The 23,799-nt window shown below is 43.4% G+C and overlaps 1 long non-coding RNA gene and 1 pseudogene across 2 annotated transcripts; one reads left to right on the forward strand and one right to left on the reverse strand.

Annotated features, from left to right (window-relative positions):
- Positions 1–14,288: 14,288 nt before the first annotated feature.
- On the forward strand, positions 14,289–21,586 carry LOC135965044 (uncharacterized). The gene is made up of 3 exons (XR_010577886.1): positions 14,289–15,032; positions 15,762–15,918; positions 21,521–21,586. It is a non-coding gene; the product is annotated as an uncharacterized lncRNA (long non-coding RNA).
- Positions 21,587–22,693: 1,107 nt separating this feature from the next.
- On the reverse strand, positions 22,694–23,220 carry LOC135965043 (10 kDa heat shock protein, mitochondrial pseudogene; annotated as a pseudogene). The gene has a single exon (XR_012417561.1). The product of XR_012417561.1 is annotated as a 10 kDa heat shock protein, mitochondrial pseudogene (transcript).
- Positions 23,221–23,799: the final 579 nt, after the last annotated feature.

Raw genomic sequence — 23,799 nt, forward strand, 5'->3', positions numbered from 1 at the left:
ATGAGGATCCCTTGAGCTCAAGAGTTGGAGGCTGTAGGGAGCTGTGATCAGGCCACTGCACTCTAGCCTGGGTGAGAGTGAGATGCCATCTCTTAAAGAAAAAAAAAAGTTATCATGCCAGACTTCCTTGTTTCTTGGGATAAGTTTTCTCCCAAGAAACGCTTCCAATATTCACTTTAAAAAAAAAAAAAAAAGGTTTCCAGGAAGACCTGCCTTATAAGGCCTCCCCACCCCAGGTCAGGTCTAAACCTCCACCCCTTCACTCAGGCCCAAGATGAGCCCCTGAATCCTGGTACTTGTAGAGTAATGGGCTTGGGGTCAAGGTGCAGAGGGGTCTGGCACCAGTACACGGCTGTGCTGAAGTTTGGGGTCAGGACTGAGACCGTGCACATTTCTCCACTGCCCAGGAGAGCTGAGTGTCTGCCTCCTCCATCCAGCACGCCCAGCAGAGCTACAGGGACAGTGGCTTCGGATGAGCAACAGTCACCGAGGAATACGCTGAGCAAGTGGAGTCCAGATCTGCATTCTGGAAGCTTAGGGTTAAGGGACTCACAGGGCCACTGCCTGGGACCTCTACACAATGCAGAATTGTGGGAAGCCTGCTTCCCACAGCAGGCTTCGGTGGTGACGGTTTTTTGTTGGGAAATCAGCAAACCTCCTCTTTGCCTTTTTTGGAGACAGAGCAGTCGGATTGATGTGCTTGGGAAAGATGTGTTGGAGAATATGCTTTTCATTACATTATGCAGAGGCAGACGAGGCTGAGGGTCAGGCCCAGGTCTCTGGAGCTGAGGCTTTAGTACCAATTTCCTCTGGAGGGGCGGCTGCCCGATGCACACTACTTTCCCAAGAATTTGACACTGTAAGACTCAGGACACGAGAATGAGAGACTTGGACAGTCCCGATTTCATCTCTTCCATTGGCTTTTTTCTTCCCTTCTCTTTTGATCTTCCCACCCCAGGCCCGCCGTTTCTGTTTTCCATCATCCAGCTTCCTGCTCTCATGTCCAGAGTCCTGGGGCTCCAGTGCCCTGGCCCCCATCGGTGCCAGGGCTGCCCAGAAGGCAGACAAATCAGAGGCGTCCCAGCCTGGCGTCTCCTCTCGCATGTTGAGGGCCGCTTTCACCATCTGCTTTCAATGAAGTGTGGGTTTCAGTACATATTATGGAAACAGAAATGGAAAAACCATCGGGGTCCCTCCTGCAAAAACAATCATTATCCACCGAAATGAGCTCTTAGGAACTTCCGGGTGGAGAGCACATCATTATTAATGAAGAAGAATTCAGACAGGAATTCTGGTCGGGCTGGACAGACAGGAGAGGGAAGAAGAAATGGAATGCTCTGACTCACCCAGCAGTTAAGAGGAGAGTCCCTTAATAGAGCAAACAGAACAGTCCTACAGCCGCGCTGTGGAATCTGCTGCCAGCCCGGTTTCTCTCTGACTCAGAGTGTGGCTTTCAGGGTTATGGTGCTGGGGAGGTGGGCTCCATCACCCGAGGAACACCCAGCCCCCGACAGAGGAGATATCAGCACAAAGGCTGGGAATGCCATCTGCACCAGCAGGAGCTGGCCGGCCCGGGTCTGCCAGTGCCAGGGAGGGCTAGGCCCCAGAGCCAGACTCACACCAGCCTTCCTGGAGGAATTTGCCATCCTTAACTCTCCTTCGCCCTGCGTACCCCGTGTGCTGGGGAGTTGCAGTGTGAAGACAGGAGCCTCAACAAGTCTGCAGTTTAGCGAGTGAGAAAAGGAAGCATCAACAGCAGCATTTAATGTGCTAGCCGCTTAGTGAGGATGGGGAGAAAGAGGGATTTCCACAATGCCCTTGGTGTTTCCTCCTCCTGAGAAAGAGCCAGCCAGCGCTGCCCTTTCTAGAGAGTGGTATGTGTGTGCATCCTATGTGTGATTGCAGGACCGGGGCATGGTGCATATGTGTGTGTGTGTGTGTGTGTGTGTGTGTGTGTGTGTGTGTGTATCAAAAGCCCACTTTCCCTCCCATCGCCCACGCCTGAAATTCTACACGTAAAGGCCATTCTCTTCTTCCCTCTTCAGACACTGTCATCTTGAAGAGAATAATACTTTACGCTTTATCAGTAATTGACATCACTGGGGAAATTCATTCATCAGACTCTCCTCTTCATGGGAACATAAAAGGCTGAAAATGAGAATGCCGAGTACTGGGATGGGGCCATGAAGGAGAAAGGGGGCCACAAAAATATACGTGCTGGGCTTCCCAGCTGTGCTCAGGTATCCACAGCTGAGTCCCAGCCTCTGTGTGATGAAAGAGAAGGGATGAGCAGGAAAGAGTGTGTCCTCCCTCCTCCCAGAGACCACCAATTCCATGTCAGTGCTCTTCAGGGAACAGCGTCTCTTGATAGGTAGCTGGTTTTCCAAATCTGGATTCCTCCTCGATGGGTCTGGCTTGGGACCCCCTCATTTCCAAATCCTGCACTTTCCATCAGCTGGCATCTCCATGTGTCTAGGGCTTAACTATTCTCAACATGCTTCTGTTAAAAGGGTGCAAAAGTAATTGCACCAACCTAATACATAACTGTGGATCCTCACAATAACGTGAACACATGGTCATTTTTACCTGTTGGTAAAAGAGAGTGAGTGAAGCCAGGCATGGTGGCTCAATCCAGTCATCCCAACTACTTGGGAGGCTGAGGCAGGAGTATTGCTTGAGGCCAGGAGTTCAAGACTAGCCTGGGCAACACAGCAAGATTCCCCCATCTCAAAAATGAAAGAAAGAGAGAGAAAGGAAGGAAGCAGGGAAGGAAGGAGGAAGAAAGGAAGGACAAAACCAGCAAGAAAGAGTCTGTGGGGGGAAGGATGAGGGAATTCCTTCCCTCAGTTCCCTAAGCACTTGCTGCACACACCTGCAGGCGCCTCACTGCGTCAGAACCCAGAGTGCAGGAAGGAGCCGCACTCATCTTCCTGGGAATGAGTCTTCCAGATGCAACACTGTAGCAACAGTAACTATTATCTCTGGCACAACAGTGTGGCTTACAAAACAGAGGGCCCTCAGAAACTTCAAGGCCAGCTATTGAACTCTGTCCTGATGCAGGCACACACATTAGTTCAGTAATTACAATGCTACAGTAAAGAACTCCTTAGTTCTTCCCAGGTTGAGGGAAGGCGCAGATGGCTGGGAAGGTCTGCCCCTCTTCCCTGGCATTGCAGAGGACAGGGACTGCTTATCTTCTTGGTGGGCGGGCTATTTATTTACTCGGCTCTCTGGATAGCCTCAGAGTGGTAGGCTTAAATAAACCCGAGCATGGGGGTGGCACGTGCTGGGAAGGCAGGAAGTGGGTCTCCAGTTCCACTCAGGTCTCTCCTGTGTTGGGAACCACCTTGCAAATCACAAATCCCACGGCCAGAGAGCCACGGTTCTGACAACTCCCTTTGTCATATACAGGCCCGGAGCCAATTCAGCAAAGACAGGAGACATTGCAAACCAAATGGTGGACTCAAACAAGTCACCATGGCCGGGTGCGGTGGCTCACACCTGTCATCCCAGCACTTTGGTAGACTGAGGTGGGCAGATAGATCACTTGAACCCAGGAATTCAAGACCAGCTAGGCCAACATGATAAAACCCCGTCTCTGCTAACAATACAAAAATTAGCCAGGCTTGGTGGAGTGTACCTGTAATCCCAGCTACTTGGGAGGCTGAGGCAGGAGAATTGCTTGAACCGGGGAGGCAGAGGTTGCAGTGAGCCGAGATAGCACCACTGTACTCCGAGTTAGATCCTGTCTCAACGACAACAACAACAAAACCCTAAAAACAAACGAACAAAAAACCCAAAACCCAACAACCCCAAAACAGACAAACAAAAAATCCCAAGTCACCAAGCAGCCATCAAAGCTCCCCTTGCTTTGTTATACCAACTTAGATGGTTGCTCTTCAATCACTGCTCATTCTTTAGTCTGTTCCTGAGTGCTTGCTTTGGAATTTACAGTTATTTTTTGTCTCATACTAGATTGTTCCAAGTGGGGACTATTCTTTCTAATTTTTAATATACATTGCCATATAGTTTACTGAAAATGTTGGACACTCATCAGACCATCTGGATATGATAATTTTGGGTGGGTGGGAGGATGGTGTGATTTGTCCCGGCTACACTGGAATTTTAGAGATCTATTTTTATGTATTAATTTTTTTTTTTTTCGTAGAGACAAGGTCTCATTCTGTCCCACAGGCTGGAGTGCAGTGGTACAATTATAGCTCGCTGCAACCTCCAACTCCCAAGCTCAAGCTATCCTCCTACCTCCGCCTCCCGAGTAGCTGGGGCTACAGGTGTGCACCATTACGCCTGGCTGATTTTAGGAATTTAAAACCAGACTACATCTTTGCTGAAAGTGACTTTCGCCTTTTGGGGTTCACTGAACTAGTTCAGACACTGTTTGGCAATTCTGGTTCAATAGGACCTGAGAGAGCTCTGGGATTAATTGAGCCAAGTGCCATACTATGAATCTGGTTGGTGACTAATGTACTTGGAACTAATAGGAAAGAGTTAGTTTATTTTGGCTCAGTGATCTGGCCATCCATTGCTTAGTGACCACAAATTATGACCCACGGAAGAAGTGAAGTAATTTATGTATAATCATAGAACAGCTAACACCTAGACAGAGGTTCTTCTGAGCCAGGCATCGTGCTAAGCACTTTGCATCTATTAACTCATTTAATCCTAAAAACAACTGGCTGAGGTGAGTTTTATTGTTATCCCCATTGTGCAGATAAGGAAACTTAGGCAGAGAGAGGTAAGCAGTTTCCCCAAGTTCACACAGGGTTAGCTGGACCTTACATAGACCCACGACTCACTCCCTGTCTTGCCTTGTACATTGGCAAGGGCTAACCATGATTTTTAACGAACTCTGGGCAATTAATGGAGTTGACTAGCCATGGCCGAATTTGTGCTGCCACCATGAGGAGGAAGAATCATAGTCCAGCCAGACTGATGAGAACTCAGGAACCAGGAAAGGCAAGGTGAGTGTGAAGCTGAGGTCTGCGTCTCCACTCAAGGACCAAACAGGAAATTCAGGGTGAGAGGGGGGGCTCTGTCCCGTCTCCCTCCCTCCCGAGCAGTGACCAGGGACAATGAGCTGGGCTGGGGCACCGCAGGGCTTCATTGTGGACTGTACCTTGTTAACTGAGCTCAGAGTCCAAAGGCTAAAGTGAAACGGAAAGCCAGGCCGACTGTCTGGCTGGGTCATCTGCCCAAGAGGATTAGAGGGGGTAGAGCAACGCAGGTGTGAGTTAGCAGGGTGGAAAACCATGAACCCAGCGTGCAGGTGCAGCTAGGAAGAGGTGGGGACAGATGGCCTCCGAGCACGCCACACTACTTCTCATGGGAAACCTTCAGGCCTGGGGAGTCTCTGGGGCACGGTGAGGGAGGTCCTGTTCCTCCTCTCATATTCCTGGCTTGGCAGAGCCTGGTCCTGAAGTTGGGATATGGTCCAGTTACTAGTATATTCTATTAGGACATGACCAGGACACAGGAATCCCAGCTCACTGCATCCCCGCCTGGGGTTCAGAGAAGCAGATTGGATAGTGGGTAGACGGATGGCCTTTGGAAGCAGATAAACCTGGGCTCAGACTCTGGCCTCCATTAACTCTTAGCTATGTGACCTTGGGCAAATCCATAATCTCCCTCTAAGCCTCAGTCTTCCCAGTTATGAAATGGGAACATTAATAAAACACGTAACTCATCAACTTAATGTAGTAGTTAAGTGCCATAAGAGGTGCAGGATGGTTTGCACAAGGGCTGACTTGCACTAAATCTGCAAGCAATGATACCTCTATTTGTTGTTATTATCAGCGTCAGGAATAACAAACGTTATTGGCTGGAAGGTGGCAAGGAGAGGGCAGGACTGAGCTGAATCATCCTTCTAATTGTTTGTGGGGCTCTCTTTTCTTCCCCTACTTCAAACTACTAGGATATGAGCCCTTCCAAAGGATATCCCCTACCCCGGAATCCCAAGCAGATGCCAGGTGCTGAAGGGACAGCAGGGTGGCGGGTCAGGAGGAAGCCCTAGGTTTTCTCCCCCAACCAACTCTCACCTCAATTCTTGCCTCAGCCAGAAGAGCTGCTGTGGGTCCCTTGATCCAAATAGCTGTAGTAAAACTGAGCTGCCTCTGATTTCTAAGGCCGTTTTCTCAGAAGAGTCCCGTGGGCCCCTTTGAGTCAATCCTGGGAAGCCGACGGGGTAGAAGGAGAGTCAGGTTCCACGAGGTCAGGACTGTCAGCCCAGAGTCTGTTCCTGGCCCTTCCTGGCCTCACCTGGGTCTAAGTACACCCCCTGGCCCCACAAATGCCCTGCTAGCTACAGGCATCACCTGCTGAGCTGCCAGCCTCTTTGCAAGGTATTCCTTATTCCTCCAACTTTCAAATCATACAAACACAAAATCTGTGTTTCTGTGTTTGGACACAACTCTCATCACTTTGGATAGGTGCCTCCAGCTGTATGATGGGACATAGGCTCTCTGCTCACTCACCATGACCTCGAAATCTTTCAAACCCCCATGGAGCAGAGCAGCCTCCTCCTGGGACCCCCTTCTGTCCCATCAAGGGACATCTCTGATACCTGGGAGACCTAGGCACCGGAGCCCGTTGCTCACTCGCCCCTGCCCAGCGAGGCATGAATGACTTCAGGATCCATTGCTTAACAAAGAAACACGTGAAGGGGCCTGGTTTTCCCGGCTGCTAAGAGGGGAGAGGAAGCCGGGCTCTGTGAATCACACAATGCCATCCAAACAATTCAAGGAAATGTCCAAGGGAAGGGACCAAAATAGCGCAGCACATCCCTGCATGCTGGGAGAGTCAAGAAAATGGAAGCTGGGGTCTGTCCAGCACAAGGAGATGGGACATTTAAAAAAAGAAAAGACAGTTTCCCCACAGCAGAGGAAGCTGCCATTTATAAATATTTACTGAGACAAAGTTGTGCATTCACTCCCAAGCCCAGAGGAAGTATTCCAGGGCAGAGGTAGAGGTCTGGGTGCTGGAGGCCGGCTCTGCCCTACGGGGGAGCCAGCCGCTGTGCCCATCAGTCTGAGCCTCAGCTCTGGGTTACGTGACAGATTACGTGGGTAGCTTGATACAGGCCATGATGAGACGAGCCGCACTGCAGAAACAGGCAAGTGTCACACAGGAGGGCTCCTCTCCCCGCCACCACAGAACCGACGGTTCCACGTTTACCAGTAGACCAGTAAGAGACCCAGCACATCCCGGCAGGTGGCAGGACTTCACTCCTGGTGTGCTTTGGCTTGACTGTGGATGCCCAGGAAGATGAGCCTTTAGCCCCGGCTGTGTCCTCCACGGGAAGGACTTTGTCGGCAGAGAAGTTTGAGTAGAGATGCTAACTCTCCAAGTCTTCTCTCTCTCCCTCTTTTCTAACAGAGTCAATTCTGAAAAGCTTTCCCTGGAGGAAAGAGTCTTCAAGACCCAGCTAACTAAACATGGAGCCCAGGAGAGGATAAACAGTATCTGTTATCATACTCATTATCCTTGGCTTCAAAGGACTCAACATGTTTACAGAGAGAACACGAGAGTTCTCTATGTTTATTTTAAAGTATGGACTTTAATAAACAGTCTTAAAAAAAAAAAAACCAAATAACACACGGGGAAAGAAATCTTCTTTCTGTGTTTTATGCATCAGTCAAAACATAAGACTCCCTTTGGCTTTGGCTTAAATGAGTTTTGTTTCTTCACTAAAGTTCACCGTTTATAAAATACATACACTTTATTGACTTTGATCTCCCCACTGGCGCAGCTTGAGGTTGGTTCAAAGTTCTATAGAGTTAAACACAACCACATGTGACCGAGGCAGCTCTTGCGGCCCACTTGCCAACGTCTGCAAAGGCAAGACAGGGATCAGAAACTTTAGAGAGGCAAGCGATGCCAAGATCAAGAGTGTGCCCCCCACTCTGAGGAGACCTCAGCCAAAAGCTTCCTTCTCCTGGCCTGCTTCTGGATAGCCAGCACTTTTGCCAGGATGGAGAGGTGGGCAACGTGGCACAGGCCCACACTGTCTCCCAGAGGTGAGGAGTATGCCAGCCAAATTGGCTCTTTCTAATCTTCCCAGACTTGAGACACTTGGAAGAAAAAGCATGTCTTCGCAGATTTATTTTTAAAAAGTAAAATTCATACTCCTTAGTTACAAGAATTCAGAAGCATAGACATTTAAAATCTGTGTGCGTGTGCACCCATGTGCACATAGGTAGATAGGTAAGCATGCAGATGAATGACAGAGATGAATAGATACATGGGCAGACAGACAGATAGATGAAAGGTAACAGATAGACAATAGTTAAATTGATAGGTGATAAATAATAGATGATACATAGGTAAATGACAGTAGATAATAGTAGATGATAAATAGTAGGTAAGTAGACAGGTAGATGGATGGATGTAAAATATAAAGGAGTTTAATTGAGCAATGAATGATTTCTGAATCAGGCAGCCCCCAGAATCACAGCAGAGTCACAGACACTCCAGGGATGTCTCATGGTCAGAACAAATTTATAGACAAAAAAAAAAAAGAGGGAAATGACGCACAAAAATCAGCAGTGAGGTAAAGAAAGAACTGAATTGGTTACAGATTGGCATTTGCCTAATTTGAACACAGTTTGAACACTTAGCTGTCTATGAGTGGTTGAAGTGTGGTCACTGGGATTGGCCAAGACTCAGGTACTGCTACAGGTGCATACCACTAAGTTAGGTTTTCAGTCTTGTCTGCCTGTTAAGCTAGGTTGCAGTTCATCCACAAGGACTCAAATATGGAAGTATGGAGTCCTTCTCAGGTCATATTTAGTTTGCTTTAACAGATGGATGTATAGATAGATAGATAGATAGATAGATAGATAGATAGATAGAGAGAGAGATAGAGAGATAGATAAGATAGATAGATGTAAATTTTCTGTCAACTCTCTAATTTTATTCTTCCTGCAAGAAAATTTTCTATCATTTTCTGCAGGCACTGGGGTTGCCTACCTGGCAGTCATTGTCCCCTTTTTCTGCAGTGATAGAGCCTTGGTTCAGTTCAGTTCCACCCCTCTTCCTGAGGACTCAGAGTTAAATCTGATTGTTCTAAGTCGGTCCTGGTGACCCCAGTACCCTTGCCTGAGACTGGTTCGGTATTTGATAGGAGATTTTTTTTTTTTTTTTTTTTTGAGATGGAGTCTCACTCTGTTGCCCAGGCTGGAGTGCAACAGCCCGATCTTGGCTCACTGCAGCCTCCGCCTCCTGGGTTCAAGCAATTCTCCTGCCTCGGCCTCACAAGTAGCTGGGATTACAGGCACCTGCCACCATGCCTGGCTAATTTTTTGTATTTTTAGTAGAGACGGGATTTCGCCGTGTTGGTCTGGCTGGTCTCGAACTCCTGATCTCAGGTGACCCGGCAGTCTTGGCCTCCCAAAGTGTTGGGATTACAGGCATGAGCTACTGTGCCCAGCCGGACACCATTTCTAATCAATGAGGTATGATGGATGATTAGCGTGGGGACTACTGACAGGAGAAGGCTTTTCCTCCCAAAATAAAGGGAATTAGGAAAGAACTCTCTCATTTTTCTGTTTCCAGGATGTTTGAAACTACTGCAGTTGTCTTAAAACCATGAGGGCAGCTAATCAAAGATAAAGACTGAAATGATGGAGAAATTGAAGTCTTTACTTAACATTCAGTTAATCCACTGAATGAATCAACTGTAAAATTGACCTCATTCTGGACTTCCTGTTATAATATTCAGGGTTTTTTTTGGGGGGGGAGTAACAGCTTTATTAAAATATAATTCTTATACCATATAATTCACTCATTTAAAGTGCAATACCCAGGGCTTGTTAGTATATTCACAGGGTGGTACAACCATTACCACAAATCATTTAGAAAACACTTCCATCATCTCCAAAGCTATGCCACCCCCCAACCTCCCCTTTACACCAGCCCTAAAAACCACTAATTTCTGTCTCTGTGAAATTGCCTATTGTGGGTATTTTATTATATTTTATTTTATTTTATTTTATTTTATTTTGAGATGGAGTCTTGCTCCGTTGCTCAGGCTGGAGTGCAGTGGCATGATCTTGGCTCACTGCCACCTCCGCTTCACAGGTTCAAGCAATTCTCCTGCCTCAGCCTCCTGAGTAACTGGGATTACAAGCGCGTGCCATCACACTTGGCTAACTTTTGTATTTTTAGTGGAGATGGGTTTCACCATGTTAGCCAGGCTGGTCTCGAACTCCTGACCTCAAGTGATCCACCTGCCTTGGCCTCACAAAGTGCTGAGATGACAAATGTGAGCCACTGTGCCCGGCCTGTTTCTTTTTACAGCTGAATGATACTCCCTCATATGTGTATACCACATTTTGCTTATTCTTTCGTTTGTTGATTGACATTTGGGTTGTTTCCACCTTTTGAGTATCATGAATAATACTGCTATGAATATTCATGTACAGGTTGTCTCATTCTATTGCACTTTGCTTTCTTGTACTTTGCAAAAATTGTGTTTTACACATTGAAGATTTGTGGCAACCCTAAGCAAGTCTGTTGGTGCCATTTTCACAACAATAGGGGCTTGCGTCCTTTCTCTGTCATATTTTGGTAATTCTTGCAATATTTCAAACCTTTTCATGATTATTATATCTTTTTTGGTGATCTGTGATCAGCAACAATACAATACTGTTACTACTGTAATTGTCTTGGGGCTACACAAACCTCACCCATATAAGACAAGATGACAAACTGAATGGATAAATGTGTGTGTTCTGACTGTGTGTGACTGGCTATAGCCTTGACTCTGTCCCTCTCCCTGGGCACCCGTATTCATTGAGACACGACAATATTGAAATTAGGTCAGTTAAGAACCCTACGATGGCCTCTAAATGTTCAAGTGAAGGGAAGAGTCACATGTCTCTCACTTGACATCAAAAGCTAGAAATGATTCAATTTAGTGAGGAAGGCTAATCATGCTGAAAGCCTCTGTGCCAAGCAGTCATCCAAGCTGTGAATGCAAAGGAAAAGTTCTTGAACAAAATTAAAAGTGTTACTTTAGTGAACAAGCACATAATAAGAAAGTAAGCCAAACTTATTGCTGATGTGAAGAAAGTGTGAGTGGTCTGGATTAGAAGATCAAACCAGCCACAGCATTTCCTTAAACCAAAGCCTCATACAGAGGAAGGCCCAGACTCTCTCCAATTCTATGAAGGCTGAGAAAGGTCAGGAAGCTGCAAAAGAAAAGTTCAAAGCTAGAAGAGGTTGCTCCATGAAGTTTTAAAAAAGTAGCTGTCTCCATAACATAAAAGTGCAAGGTGAAGCCGCAAGTCCTGATGTAGAAGCTGTGGCAAGTTACCCAGATCTAGCTAAAATCATTGTTAAAGATCACTACACTAAACTACAGATTTTCAATGTAGACAAAACAGCCTTTTATTAGAAAAAGATGCCATCTAGGACTTTCATGGCTAGAGAGAAGTCAATGCCTGGTTTCAAAGCTTCAAAGGCCAGGCTGTCTCTCTTGTTTGGGGCTAATGCAGCTGATGACTTTAAGTTGGAGCCAATGCTCACTGGCCATTCTGAAAATCCTAGGGCCCTTAAGAATTATGCTAAATCTACTCTACCTGTGCTCTAGAAATTGGACAACAAAGCCTGGTGGGCAGCACATCTATTTACAGCATGGTTTACTGAGTATTTTAAGTCCACTGTTGAGACCTACTGCTCAGAAAAAGAGATTCCTTTCAAAATATTGCTGCTTGTTGATAATGTACCTAGTCACCCAAGAGCTGTGATGGAGATGTACAAGGAAATTAACATTGTCTTCATGCCTGCTAACATGACATCCATTCTGCAGCCCATGGATCAAGGAGTAATTTAGACTTTCAAGTCCTATTATTTAAGAAATACATTTTACAAGGCTTTAGCTGCCATAGATGATGATTCCTCTGATGGATCTGGCCAAAGTAAACTGAAAACTTTCTGGAAAGAATTTGCCTTTCTAGATGCCATTAAGAACACTCATTATTCATGCCAGGAGGTCAAAATATCTACATAAACAGGAATTTGGAAGAAATTGACTCCAACCCTCATGGATGACTTTGAGGGGTTCAAGATTTCAGTGAGGAAGTCACTGCAGAAGTGATAGAAAGAGGAAAATAACTAGAATTAGAAGTGGAACCTGAAGATGTGACTGAATTTCTGCAATCTCATGATCAAACTGGAATGAATGAGGAGTTCCTTCTTATGGATGAGCAAAGAAAGCCCTTGAGGACCATTTTCTTCTCCTGGTGAAGATGCTGTGAACATGGTGGAAATGACAGCAAAGGATCTCATGACACAGGCTTAGTTGATAAAGCAGTGGCAGGGTTTCAGAGGACTGACTCCAATTCTGAATGGAGTTCAGAATGTATGGGTAAAACACTATCAGACAACACTGCATGCTACAGAGAAATCTTTCATGAAAGGAAGAGTCAATCAGTGCAGCAAATTTCACTGTTGTCTTATTTTAAGAAATTGCCACAGCCACCCTAACCTTCAGCAACCACCATCCTGATCAGTCAGTGGCCGTCAACATCAAGGCAAGACTCTTCACCAGGAAAGAGATTATAACTCACTGAAGTCTCAGATGATTGTTAGCATTTTTTAGCAACAAAGTATTTTCTTTTTTTTTTTTTTTTTTTCTTTTTTTGAGACAGAGTCTTTTTCTGTCACCCAGGCTGGAGCGCAGTGGCGTGATCTCAGCTCACTGCAACCTATGCCTCCCGGCTTCAAGCGGTTCTTGTGCCTCAGCCTCCTGAGTAGCTGGGATTACAGGTGTGTGCCACCACCCCAGGTAAGTTTTCTATTTCATAGAAACGGTATTTCAACATGTTGGCCAAGCTGGTCTTGAATTCCTGATCTCAGGTGATCCATCTGCCTCAGCCTCCTAAAGTGCTGGGATTACAGGCGTGAGCCACTGACCCTGGTTGTATAAAGTATTTAATTGTTTTTTATTTCCATAGGTTTTTGAGGAACAAGTGGTATTTGGTTACATAAGTTAGTTCTTTAGTGGTGATTTGTGAGATTTTGGTGCACCCATCTCTTGAGCAGTAGACACTGAACCCAATTTGTAGTCTTTTATCCCTCACCGCCTTCCCACCCTTTCCTCCTGAGTCCCCAGAGTCCATTGTGTCATTTTTATGCCTTTACATCCTCATAGTTTAGCTCCCACCAATAAAGTATTTTTTAATTAAGCTTGTTTTGTTAGACATAATGCTATTGCACACTTAACAGACGACTGTATAAGTAGAAACATAACTTTTATTTTATTGCTATTATTTTTGTAATATCTGTCCTAATAAGCATTATGTAGTATCTCATTCATAGATTTGACTTGCAGTTTTCTAATGACTTATGATGTTGAGTATCTTCTCATGTGTTCATTGGCCATTTGTAGATGTTCTTGGAAGAAACGTCTACCCAAGACCTTTTTTTCTTTTAACTTTTGTTTTAGGTTTGGGGGTACATGTGTGTGGGTTTGTTATACAGGTAAATTACATGTCACAGGGCTTGGTGTTCAGATTATTTCATCATCCAGGTAATAAGTGTAGTACTCAACAGGTAGTTTTTGATCCTCTCCCTCCCCCCAGCCTTCACCCTCAAGTAGGCTCTTGTGTCTGTTCCCTTCTTTGTGTCCATGTATTTTCAATGTTTAGATCCCATTTATAAATGAGAACATGCAGTATTTGGTTTCCTGTTTCTGTGTTAGTTGCCTTAGGATAACGGCCTCCAGCTGTATCCATGTTGCTGCAAAGGACATTATCTCATTCCCTTTTGTGACTGCGTAGTATTCCATGGTGTATACATACCACTTTTTAAAAATCCAGCCTACCATTGATAGGCATTTAGGTTGATTCCATGTCTTTGCTATTACGAGTGGTGCTGTGATGAACTTATGAGTGCATATGTCTTTAAGGTAAAATGATTTCTATTCCTTTGGATGTATACCCAATAATGGAATTGCTTGGTCAAATGGTAATCCTGTTCTAGTTCTTCGAGAAATTGCCACACTGCTTTCCACAATGGCTGTAGGGGTTCCACTTAAACCGCTGAGGGAAATCTCTACACAGCTAGTATTGCAGCCTCTGAGAACAGGGTGCCATGTTCTGGAGATCAGACCTTCATGGGGACATTTTGTACTGCTGGTGCCTAGACAAGCAGTTGTGGAAAGCAGTGTGGCAATTTATATTCCTGCCAGCAGTGTATAAGTGTTCCCTTCTCTCTGCAACTTCACCAGCATCTGTTATTTTTTGACTTTTTAATACTAACCATTCTGACTGGTGTGAGATTGTATCTCATGTTGGTTTTGATTTGCATTTCTCTAATGATTAATGACGTTGTGCATTTTTTCATGTGTTTGTTGGCCGCATGTATGTCTTCTTTTGAAAAAGGTTTGTTCATGTCTTTTGTCAGCTTTTTAATGGGGTTGTTTGTTTTTTGCCTGTTAATTTGTTTAAGTTCCTGGCAAAGATTCCATGATGAAGATGCCAAAAGCAACTGCAACAAAACCAAAAATTGACAAATGGCTGCACGGCAAAAGAAACTATCAACAGAGTAAACACACAACCTACAGAATGGGAGAAAATATTTGCAAACTATGCATCCTACAAAGGTCGAAAATCCAGAATCTATAAGAAACTTAAACATAACTTTCATATGCACAGGAAAGGAAAAAATTTGTATGACTCACTTTATTGTGATAGTTGCTTTTATTGTGGTTATCTGGAACCTGCAATATCTCCAAAGTATGCCTGTACAAGTTTTTGTAGGGCCATAGTTTTCCATGTTTCTTTCGTATATACCTCAAGGTGGAATTGCTGGGTTATTTAAGTAATTATAAGTAGGTTTATAATATGAATTCTATAGATTGTGGGCTATTCTACCAAGAAACATTGCTGAGGGCTTAAAGATCTGAGCTTGTCACTTTCCCCCTCTCTGTAAATTTTCCAGGGCCATCAGAAGCAGCCAGTTGCATTCTTAAGGCTTTGCCTTCTGGGTCACTCTGCTGCAAGCAACCACAGGTAATTACAGATTCATCACAGGCACTGGAAGACTGAAAGAACAAAAAGCAGATGCTAAGATAACCCTGAAATTACTCACACCAGGAAGAAACTACCATCCCAGGCTGGGAGAATAAAAGGGAAGGGATATTGCTGTCAGGACCTTGGTGCTGTAGGGGTTCCACTTAAACCGCTGAGGGAAATCTCTACGCAGCTAGTATTGTAGCCTCTGAGAACAGGGTGCCACGTTCTGGAGATCAGACCTTCATGGGGACATTTCGTACTGCTAGTGCCTAGACTATAAGTAGCGTGTTGATAGTGGTGGACCCTCATATTTAGAGGAGGATCTTCAGTCTAGCTGGTACCTGTGCCTCTAAAAAGGAAGCCTGGCCATGCCCTGGATGTCTGCACTGGCAGCACAACCCAGTGGATATTCCAGTCACTCATGGGGCAGGGAGTGTGCCCCACAGGTGCTCGAATGGTCCAGAAGCACTGGCTCAGGGTGAGAAAAAAAGGATAGCCTGCCTGGCTGTACAACTGCAAAGGGGACATGGTCCAGCTGCTTTGGACATCACTGAACAGGCACAGCATGGCAGGTGCTGGGAGCAGTCACACAGTGGGCAGCTCGAACCTTTTCCCTGCTGCTATGACAGCAACACTGATTGGAACTGGACACTGGGGGCAGTGGGGGAAGCCTTTTTTGTCCACTTCCTACCTAGCCAATCTCCCCTGAATGCTTCCTATTGACAGAACCTAAAAGGAAGTCAGTTGGTGAGGGGCCTAAGAAGTGGAGTTTGGAGATCTTTAGCTCCAAATGAAGCAGGATGGCCTTAGAGCTGAGACACCAGAGGGCAGAAGATGAAGAGCCAGATAACCTAGATCCTGGCCCCAACCCAGCACTGACTGGGTGAGTAGACTTAAGACATTGCCTAACCTTCCTATGCCTCAATTTCCTTATTGTAAAAAGCCAGGTACTATCATTGACCTTAGAAGTCAGCTAGGAAGATAAATCAAGCCAATATATGTATAAGTGCTTTATAAACTCTAAGAGCCATTTCAATGCAAGACATGGTGACGGCTGATCTGTGTTGCTGAAAAGCTGCATAAGGGAAGTTTATATGCCCTAGGGTACGCATTGCCCACAGGGAAAATGATGTGAGTGAAAGATAAGTCCAAGGATGTGCAAACAGTAGGCAAGCATCACACCAACATGTGAAACTAGAAGAGCAAAATACAGCATCAAGTCTCTAAACCTGACCCAGACGCCAGGTGTGGGAGAAAGAGTGAATGAGAGCTTTGAGTTAGATGTCTCTGGCCCAGATTTGTTCTGGTAACAAGTGGGGAGGATAATAGGGAATCCGAGATTCAAGGGGGGCATGGCCATGCAGAGTGGGAGCTCGGGAACTTGCTATTCAAGTGGAGGGCATTTTCTTGGCTACTGAGGGCAGGCAATTTGTGGAGTCAGGCAGGGCTAAGCATTGCTGGAACAGCCTGGAAGAAGGAACAGTCATGCCTTCTCACTGGTGCTCTCCACCTTTGCTCTTGGGGTTGCCCTAGGTGGGTTTCTTTGGTGCTTTTACTGTTTTTTTTTTTTTTTTTTTTTTTTTTTTGAGAAGGAGTCTAGCTCTGTCGCCCAGGCTGGAGTGCAGTGGCCAGATCTCAGCTCACTGCAAGCTCCACCTCCTGGGTTTACGCCATTCTCCTGCCTCAGCCTCCCGCGCATCTGGGACTACAGGCACCCGCCACATCGCCCGGCTAGTTTTTTATGTATTTTTTAGTAGAGACGGTGTTTCACTGTGTTAGCCAGGATGGTCTCGATCTCCTGACCTCGTGATCCGCCCGTCTCGGCCTCCCAAAGTGCTGGGATTACAGGCTTGAGCCACCGCGCCCGGCCGGTGCTTTTACTGTTATCCTTCACTTTGTTTTTCCTGGGGACACACTGAGCACAAGCACCCAGGATGAGTGTCTTGATGACAAAATGGACCGAGGCAGGGCGCAGTGGCTCACACTCGTGATCCAAACACTTTGGGAGCTCAAAGTAGGAGAATTGCTGGAGGCCAGGAGTTCGAGACCAGCTTGCACAACATTGTGAGATCCCATCTCTACAAAAAAAATTTAAACATTAAGCCGAGCATGGTGTCACACACACCTGTAGTCCCAGCTCCTTGGGAGACTGAGGTGGGAGGATTGCTTGAGCCCAGGAGTTCAAGGGAACCATGATCGTGCCTCTGCCCTCCTGCCTGGGTGACAGAGTGAGACCATTAAAAAAACAACAACAACAAAAAAACCAGAATTATAGTCTTTCCAAGCCCCACTTTTACCAATGTGCATTTTTTATTATTTGTGAATATTGATTTAGAGAGAACATATACTTTTTATGACAAAACCATTGCTGTAGAAGTAGTGGTATCTCTGTCCTTCAGTTACTGAAAAAGGAAGCTCCTCACCTCTGTCTGTGTCCAGATAGAGCGCTGCACACAATGATTCTCAGAGGCTCCTTCCTGATCCGGCACTGGGAACAATACACTCTCCACCGTTTCCATAGGAGAAATCTCCGCCCCCACTGTGCTCTGAAACATTTCCTTTTCCTCCTCTGACAAACTGCATTACCAAACCTAGGGATTGTGTTCTTTCAAAATTCGCCTTCAACAAACTACCTGTATGCACCCAAAGGAAACAGTTGACCTACTTACCTAACCCAGGCATGCCAGCCACCTGTGTTGTGCCAATTCTATGATTGGTGATTTAAGTTGGCTTATCTTCTTTTACCCCACTGCTTGCTATAAATATGTCCCTATAACTTACACCAAGGCAGCAGGTGCCAATTAGAAAGTAGGCTAATGGCTTCAGAAGGCTCCTGGTCTGTGCTGCTAACAGAAAGAGCAAAGATCTCTTGTGGATCTCCAACAGAGAGCCTGTATATTATCAGACCAGCTGGAAATGTTGTTCCACCAAATGCGTCTCTTTTAAGAGAATGGAGGAATTTTGAAGATAGGCATCGGTCACAGTTCATTCTTCTTCCTTCCCCAAACAAACCAAGTCCAGGAGTTCATATGATGCCTCAATGTTTAAACTTTGAACAGTTCCATGAAGGAGTTCCCAGATCCACTATCTCTAGCTAGACACTCTATGTGCAGATAAGGGTGCCCCAGGAAGAAGAAACTACATGACTACAGAGAAGCTCGAGGGAGCAGTGGGAGCGACCCAGGTTTAAGACGATGCACTGAGCATGCATTAGGTTGCCCTCTCTCCCCAAATCCCATTGCAATGATAAGAAATGACATTTTCAAAGAATAAATCCATAACAGTGTTGGAAAGCAGGAAAAGGTGTCATAGGCAGATCAAAATTTATCTCCTAAGGTATTTAAGAAATTAAATTGTCACTCATACTAATTGTAGGGAGTAAAATAATACAGGTTTAAAAAACATTAGTCTCTCCCTACTCCTTTAAGGCCACCAGTGTTCACATCTGATATTTATATTTCACACACACAGATGACAGGTAGATAGATGACTGATCAATCTATAGATAGATGACTGATCAATCTATAGGTAGATGGTTTGGAGAGGGTATGGTTTGTTTTCATATAAATATCACCTTATATAAAATAGATTTATAATACACTATTATTTTATAACATTTTTATGACTTAATAGATCATGCATGTTTCTTCACGTCAATGCAGACAAGTCTAACTCATTCTTTTTTAATTGCTGTATAATATTCCATGACATGAATGTGTCCTAATTTCTTCACCTTCTGCTATTGATGGGCACTCCAGTTGTTTTTAACTTCTTGTCATAATAAACAATTAGGCAACAAGCACCCCTGCACATTCATTCTTATGTGTTAGCACAGTTATTTTGTAGTAGAGGCTCACAAAGATGGGGACTGCTAGATCGAATATATGTGTGTGATTTATCTCTATAAGTATGTATAATTCATTTGTTTGCCATACTACTTGATAACTTACACCTGAATATTATGACAATTCACTTCCAAATATTTCAGCATGCCTCTCTAGGAACAGGGATTATCTTCTACACAGCTGTAAAACCACTGCCATATCTAAGATAATGTAAAATCATTTCATTGTATCATCTAATAATACAGCTCATATTCAAATTTTCTCCAATTGTCTGAAGAATCTCCTTTACAGTTTTCTCTTTTTGCTAACCAGGTTTCAATCTAGGTTAATGTATTGCATCTCTTTTAGTGAAGAAGAGTCCTCTCATTTTTTTTCTTAAGACATTGGTGTTTAAGGTGACCAGCCAAGTTATTTTGTATGTCCCACATTCTGCATTGCTGTGATCATTTCTTCCCATTAAATCATTTAACTTTTCTGTTTACTTCTGCTATTTCTGAAATTGAAAATTAAGCCTAGGGGCTTGATTAGATTAAAGTTACAGAATTCTGGCAAGAAACACAAAAATAAATATACATGACATGAGATGTTGTATAATAAATATGTATTTTCAATTGTAGTAAACATTGTCAGATTACTTCCCCCAAAGATTGCATAATGGCATTGTGCATTTCCACCAGCATGTCTATTTCTCTGCATCTTAACTGTCCTAGATATTACTGGGCTTTCAATTTTTGCAAATTTGGTGGATTCCTCACGATGATATATCTCTGTTCATTTGCATTTTCTTGACTGCTATGGAACAAATCTCTGATCATATGTTCCTTGACTACTGGGTAATTCGCTTCTATGAATTTTGTGTTCACCTACTATACTTGCTAGAGTAATGTAATTCAAAAGTAAAGAAAACTCAAACTTTCAGGGCCATAAAATAATAGAAGTTCATTTCTTATTCATGTAACAGTCCAGTGAGGGTGTTTGGTGGGCAGGTTTCCAGGAGATGATTCAGGGGTGTGGGCTCCTTTCATCCTGTGGTTTCACCATTCCCTGGAACTTTGGGAGGAGAGGATAGAAAAGCAACACCCTTTCCTTAACCTCCTTGACCCTGGCAATGACACAGTCACTTACCTTGGCAAGAACTAGTCACATGAAATCATCAGATGGGAAAGGCAGGGGCTCAGAAATCTGGCTCCTAGTTGGACAGATGCTTTTCAGAAATGGCATGAGAATCTATGGCCATCTTGGCCACTTATCCTTTTGTCCATTTTTCCATTGGACTGTCTTTTCTAGAAAAATTATTAATAGGATTTGTATAATAGAATGGTTTACCATATGTATCCACTATACGTGCTATAAATATCTTTCCTGGCATATTATTTGTCTTTGAATTCTATTTAGTGTGTCTTTTGTTTATATATATATTTATTTATTTATTTTTCTCTGTGAAGATTCCAAAGTAGTATTCTATTTCCTGTGTCTTTTGCTATACAATTATTTTTAAACTGTCTGTAGTCAAATACGAATATATATACACTCACACATATTTAGGCACACATACACATATATAAAGTCATATTATATATTTTTTCTATCATATTCCTTTACTTATTGCTCCTGTTTTTTCTATCTTACTAAGAAGATACCCCCCAAATAATGCAAATACTATCTTGAATTTTCTTCTAATATGTTTATTATTTAATGTTGTACGTTGCACCTTAACCTATTTGGCATTTTTTTCATATACTACAAATTAAATTCTACATTTGTTTCTTTCTAAATCAATAGTCCCTAGCTAGCATTGTTTATTAAATAAGTCATCCTTTCTGGCCTAGCTTGAAATGCTACCTTTGTTTATATTAAATTCCCATATATTCATTAATTCAACTTCAAATTCTGTTCTCATCCACTGATTTTTCAACATTTATTCTTCCACATGAACTATGTAATGACTGTATGTAGTTCTGAAAAATGGGGAATCTATTGGAATCAAATTAAAATAACTGGGAATGACAGACAATGTTTTAAAATTAAATCTTCCCATATAAGAACATGAGCTATCTCTCTGTTTATTCATGCTTTATGTTTAATAATAGTTGACAGTTATAGAAAAATATATAAACAAAAGACATGCTAAATAACATTTATTTCTAAATATGTTATAATTTTTAATGTATGAATGAAATATAAAACTTTTTAGCTTCCAACTTTTTACTGCTAGCTCAAAGATATTAATTTTGTAAATTTACTTTTTATCTGCCTATTTAATGAAATTATCTTATTTAATTCTAATGGTAGGCTTACTTTGATGTTCTGGATATACAGGCATATTATCTGAAATGAAGACATTGTTGTCTCTTCTGCCTACAGAACCACAGGGTCAGCTGTGCCCCTTCTCCTTTCAGTATATTCCCATATTACAATTTCTCCTGGATAAAACCAGAGAATGAGTCTCTAAACTAAGTAGGCAGAGGGCTGAAAAGAAGAGGCTTCAGGGAAGGAGATTCCCAGCATAGGCAGTTGGTTACAGAGTGAAGGAAAGTAGAGAACAGGCAGAAAAAAAGGATTCCAGGATAGCTGAAACAACATCTTTAAAGACTGAAAAAGAAAAAAGAAAAAACTAGCACCATCCATTTCTATACCTAGCTCAACTATCCTTCAAGAATGAAAGCAAAATAAAGACGCTTTCAGACAAAAAAAAAAGAAAAAGAAGATTTGTTTTCAGCAGACCTAGACTAAAATAAATCCTAAATAAAGGATAAAGGCAAATTATAACAGATGGAAATCTGGATCTTCAGAAAACAAAGAGCACTGGAAATGATAAATATGGCATATCCACATAAGATTATTTTCTCCTCTTAATTTTATAAAATGCATATGGTTATTCAAAGCAAAAATTAGGTAGTGGCTCGCACCTATCATCACAACACTTTGGGAGGCCAAGCCAGGAGGCTCGCTTGAGCCCAGGAGTTCAAGATCAGCCTGGAGGGCCACGTAGGGAGACTCATTCTCTACAAAACTAAAAATTAAAATTAAAAAACTGGCAGGGCGTGGTGGTTCATGGCTATATTCCTAGCACTTTGGGAGGCTGAGGCAGACAGATCACTTGAGGCCAGGAATTTGAGACCAGCCTGGCCAACATGGTAAAACTCCGTCTCTAGTAAAAGTACAAAAATATTAGCCAGGCGTGGTGGCGCACACCTGTAATACCAGCTACTCGGCACGCTGAGGCAAAGGAGTCATTTGAACCTGGGAGGTGGAGGTTGCAGTGAGCCCTGATTGTGCCACTGCACTCCAGCCTGGGTGACAGAGACTCTGTCTATATATAAATAAATAAATAAATAAATAAATAAATATTTTTTAAAAAAATTTAACAACCTAGCTGGGCATGGTGACATATACCTATGTTCCCAGCTACTTGGGAGGCCAACGTAGAACAATGGCTTGAGCCCAGGAGGTTGAGAGTACAGTGAGCTGTGATCATGCCACTGCACTTCAGCCTAGGTGACAGAGCAAAATCTTGTCTTAAAAAGAAAAAAAAAAAAAGGTTTCTGGCCAGGCATGGTGGTTTACACCGGTAATCTCAGCACTTTGGGATGCTGAGGCAGGAGGATCCCTTGAGCCCAGGAGTTTGAGACCAGCCTGGGCAACATAGGGAGACCCCATCTCTTTTAAAAATAAATAAATAAATAAATTTAAAAAGCAAAAATTAAAATATTGTATTTTGGAGTGCATAATATACATAATGTATTACATATAATAACTGCAGCATAACAGATGGGGCTGGAAAATATGCCATACAGTTTCAAGATTCTTACATTTTTTTTTTTTTGGATGTCATTAGTTTATTATAAAAGAGAACTATGGAAATTATTTACATGATGAAAGATTTCAGAACTTCAGTGGAATGGGCAGCTTCATGTTGATGCCATTTCAATAGTGATTTATTTCAGTCTAGGTACTTTCCAAGAATGTCACCATCTCTAAATAGGAAATAATCCTTGTCATCTAGAACTACTTTGGTGCCTCCATACTCTGGCAGAAGAACTTTATCTCCAACTTTCACGCTAACCGGTTGAATCTCTCCACCCTTTCCTTTAGAACCCGATCCAACAGCGACTACTGTTGCTTGCAATACTTTTCCTTGAGATTTTTCTGGAAGCATAATGCCTCCTTTGGTTACAGTTTCAGCAGCACTCCTTTCAACCGATACTCGGTCAAAGAGTGGAAGAAACTTTCTAAACGCTTGTCCTGCCATGACTCCCTCCACCTCAGACTCGTACTCTGGTCTAGTGTAGCGCCGCAAGGAGAGACTCGCGGCGCAGCCCTGGCGACACGTGAAAAAAATGATTCTTACATTTTTTATCATCAGGTACATACTAACTATAAGTAAACCATAATATGTGAAGAATATATACTGCAATTCCTACAACTTCTAAAAAAATACATTAGAAAGAAAGGATTTGAGCTTTTCCTTGAAGGTTGTAGGTGTGGCAGACTATATATTTCTCCTTGCCGCACCATAAGGGTGTATGGTGCCCCACCCAGTAATGTTGGCCTGGACCCTGAGATTTTCTTTCAGAGGAATCAGAGCAGAAGAGCTAGTTCTGAGCCTAAACCTGAAGACACATTGTATGCTTCCATTCATGTCCCTGGGAGTTTCTACCCTTCACTATGAGAACAACATGTGAAAGTTGATTAATTCTCAGACTGAAGCATATCAGCCCCAGCCTACCTACATATCCGTGAGTCTGGTGAGTGCGAAAGAAATATGTGTTGTTTTAGAGCACTGAGATTTTAGGGCTGTTTGCGATTGCAGCAAAATTTGTTGAAAGCAGTGGAATTTGAAAATGGGAATGGTAGTAAGTAGTAAAATTCATGCAAGTCTCTTTAGGTTACTGATGTTGCCAAACACAAAGTCCACT

The sequence above is a fragment of the Macaca fascicularis genome, chromosome 9, assembly GCF_037993035.2.
Source record: "Macaca fascicularis isolate 582-1 chromosome 9, T2T-MFA8v1.1".
NCBI lineage: Eukaryota > Metazoa > Chordata > Mammalia > Primates > Cercopithecidae > Macaca > Macaca fascicularis.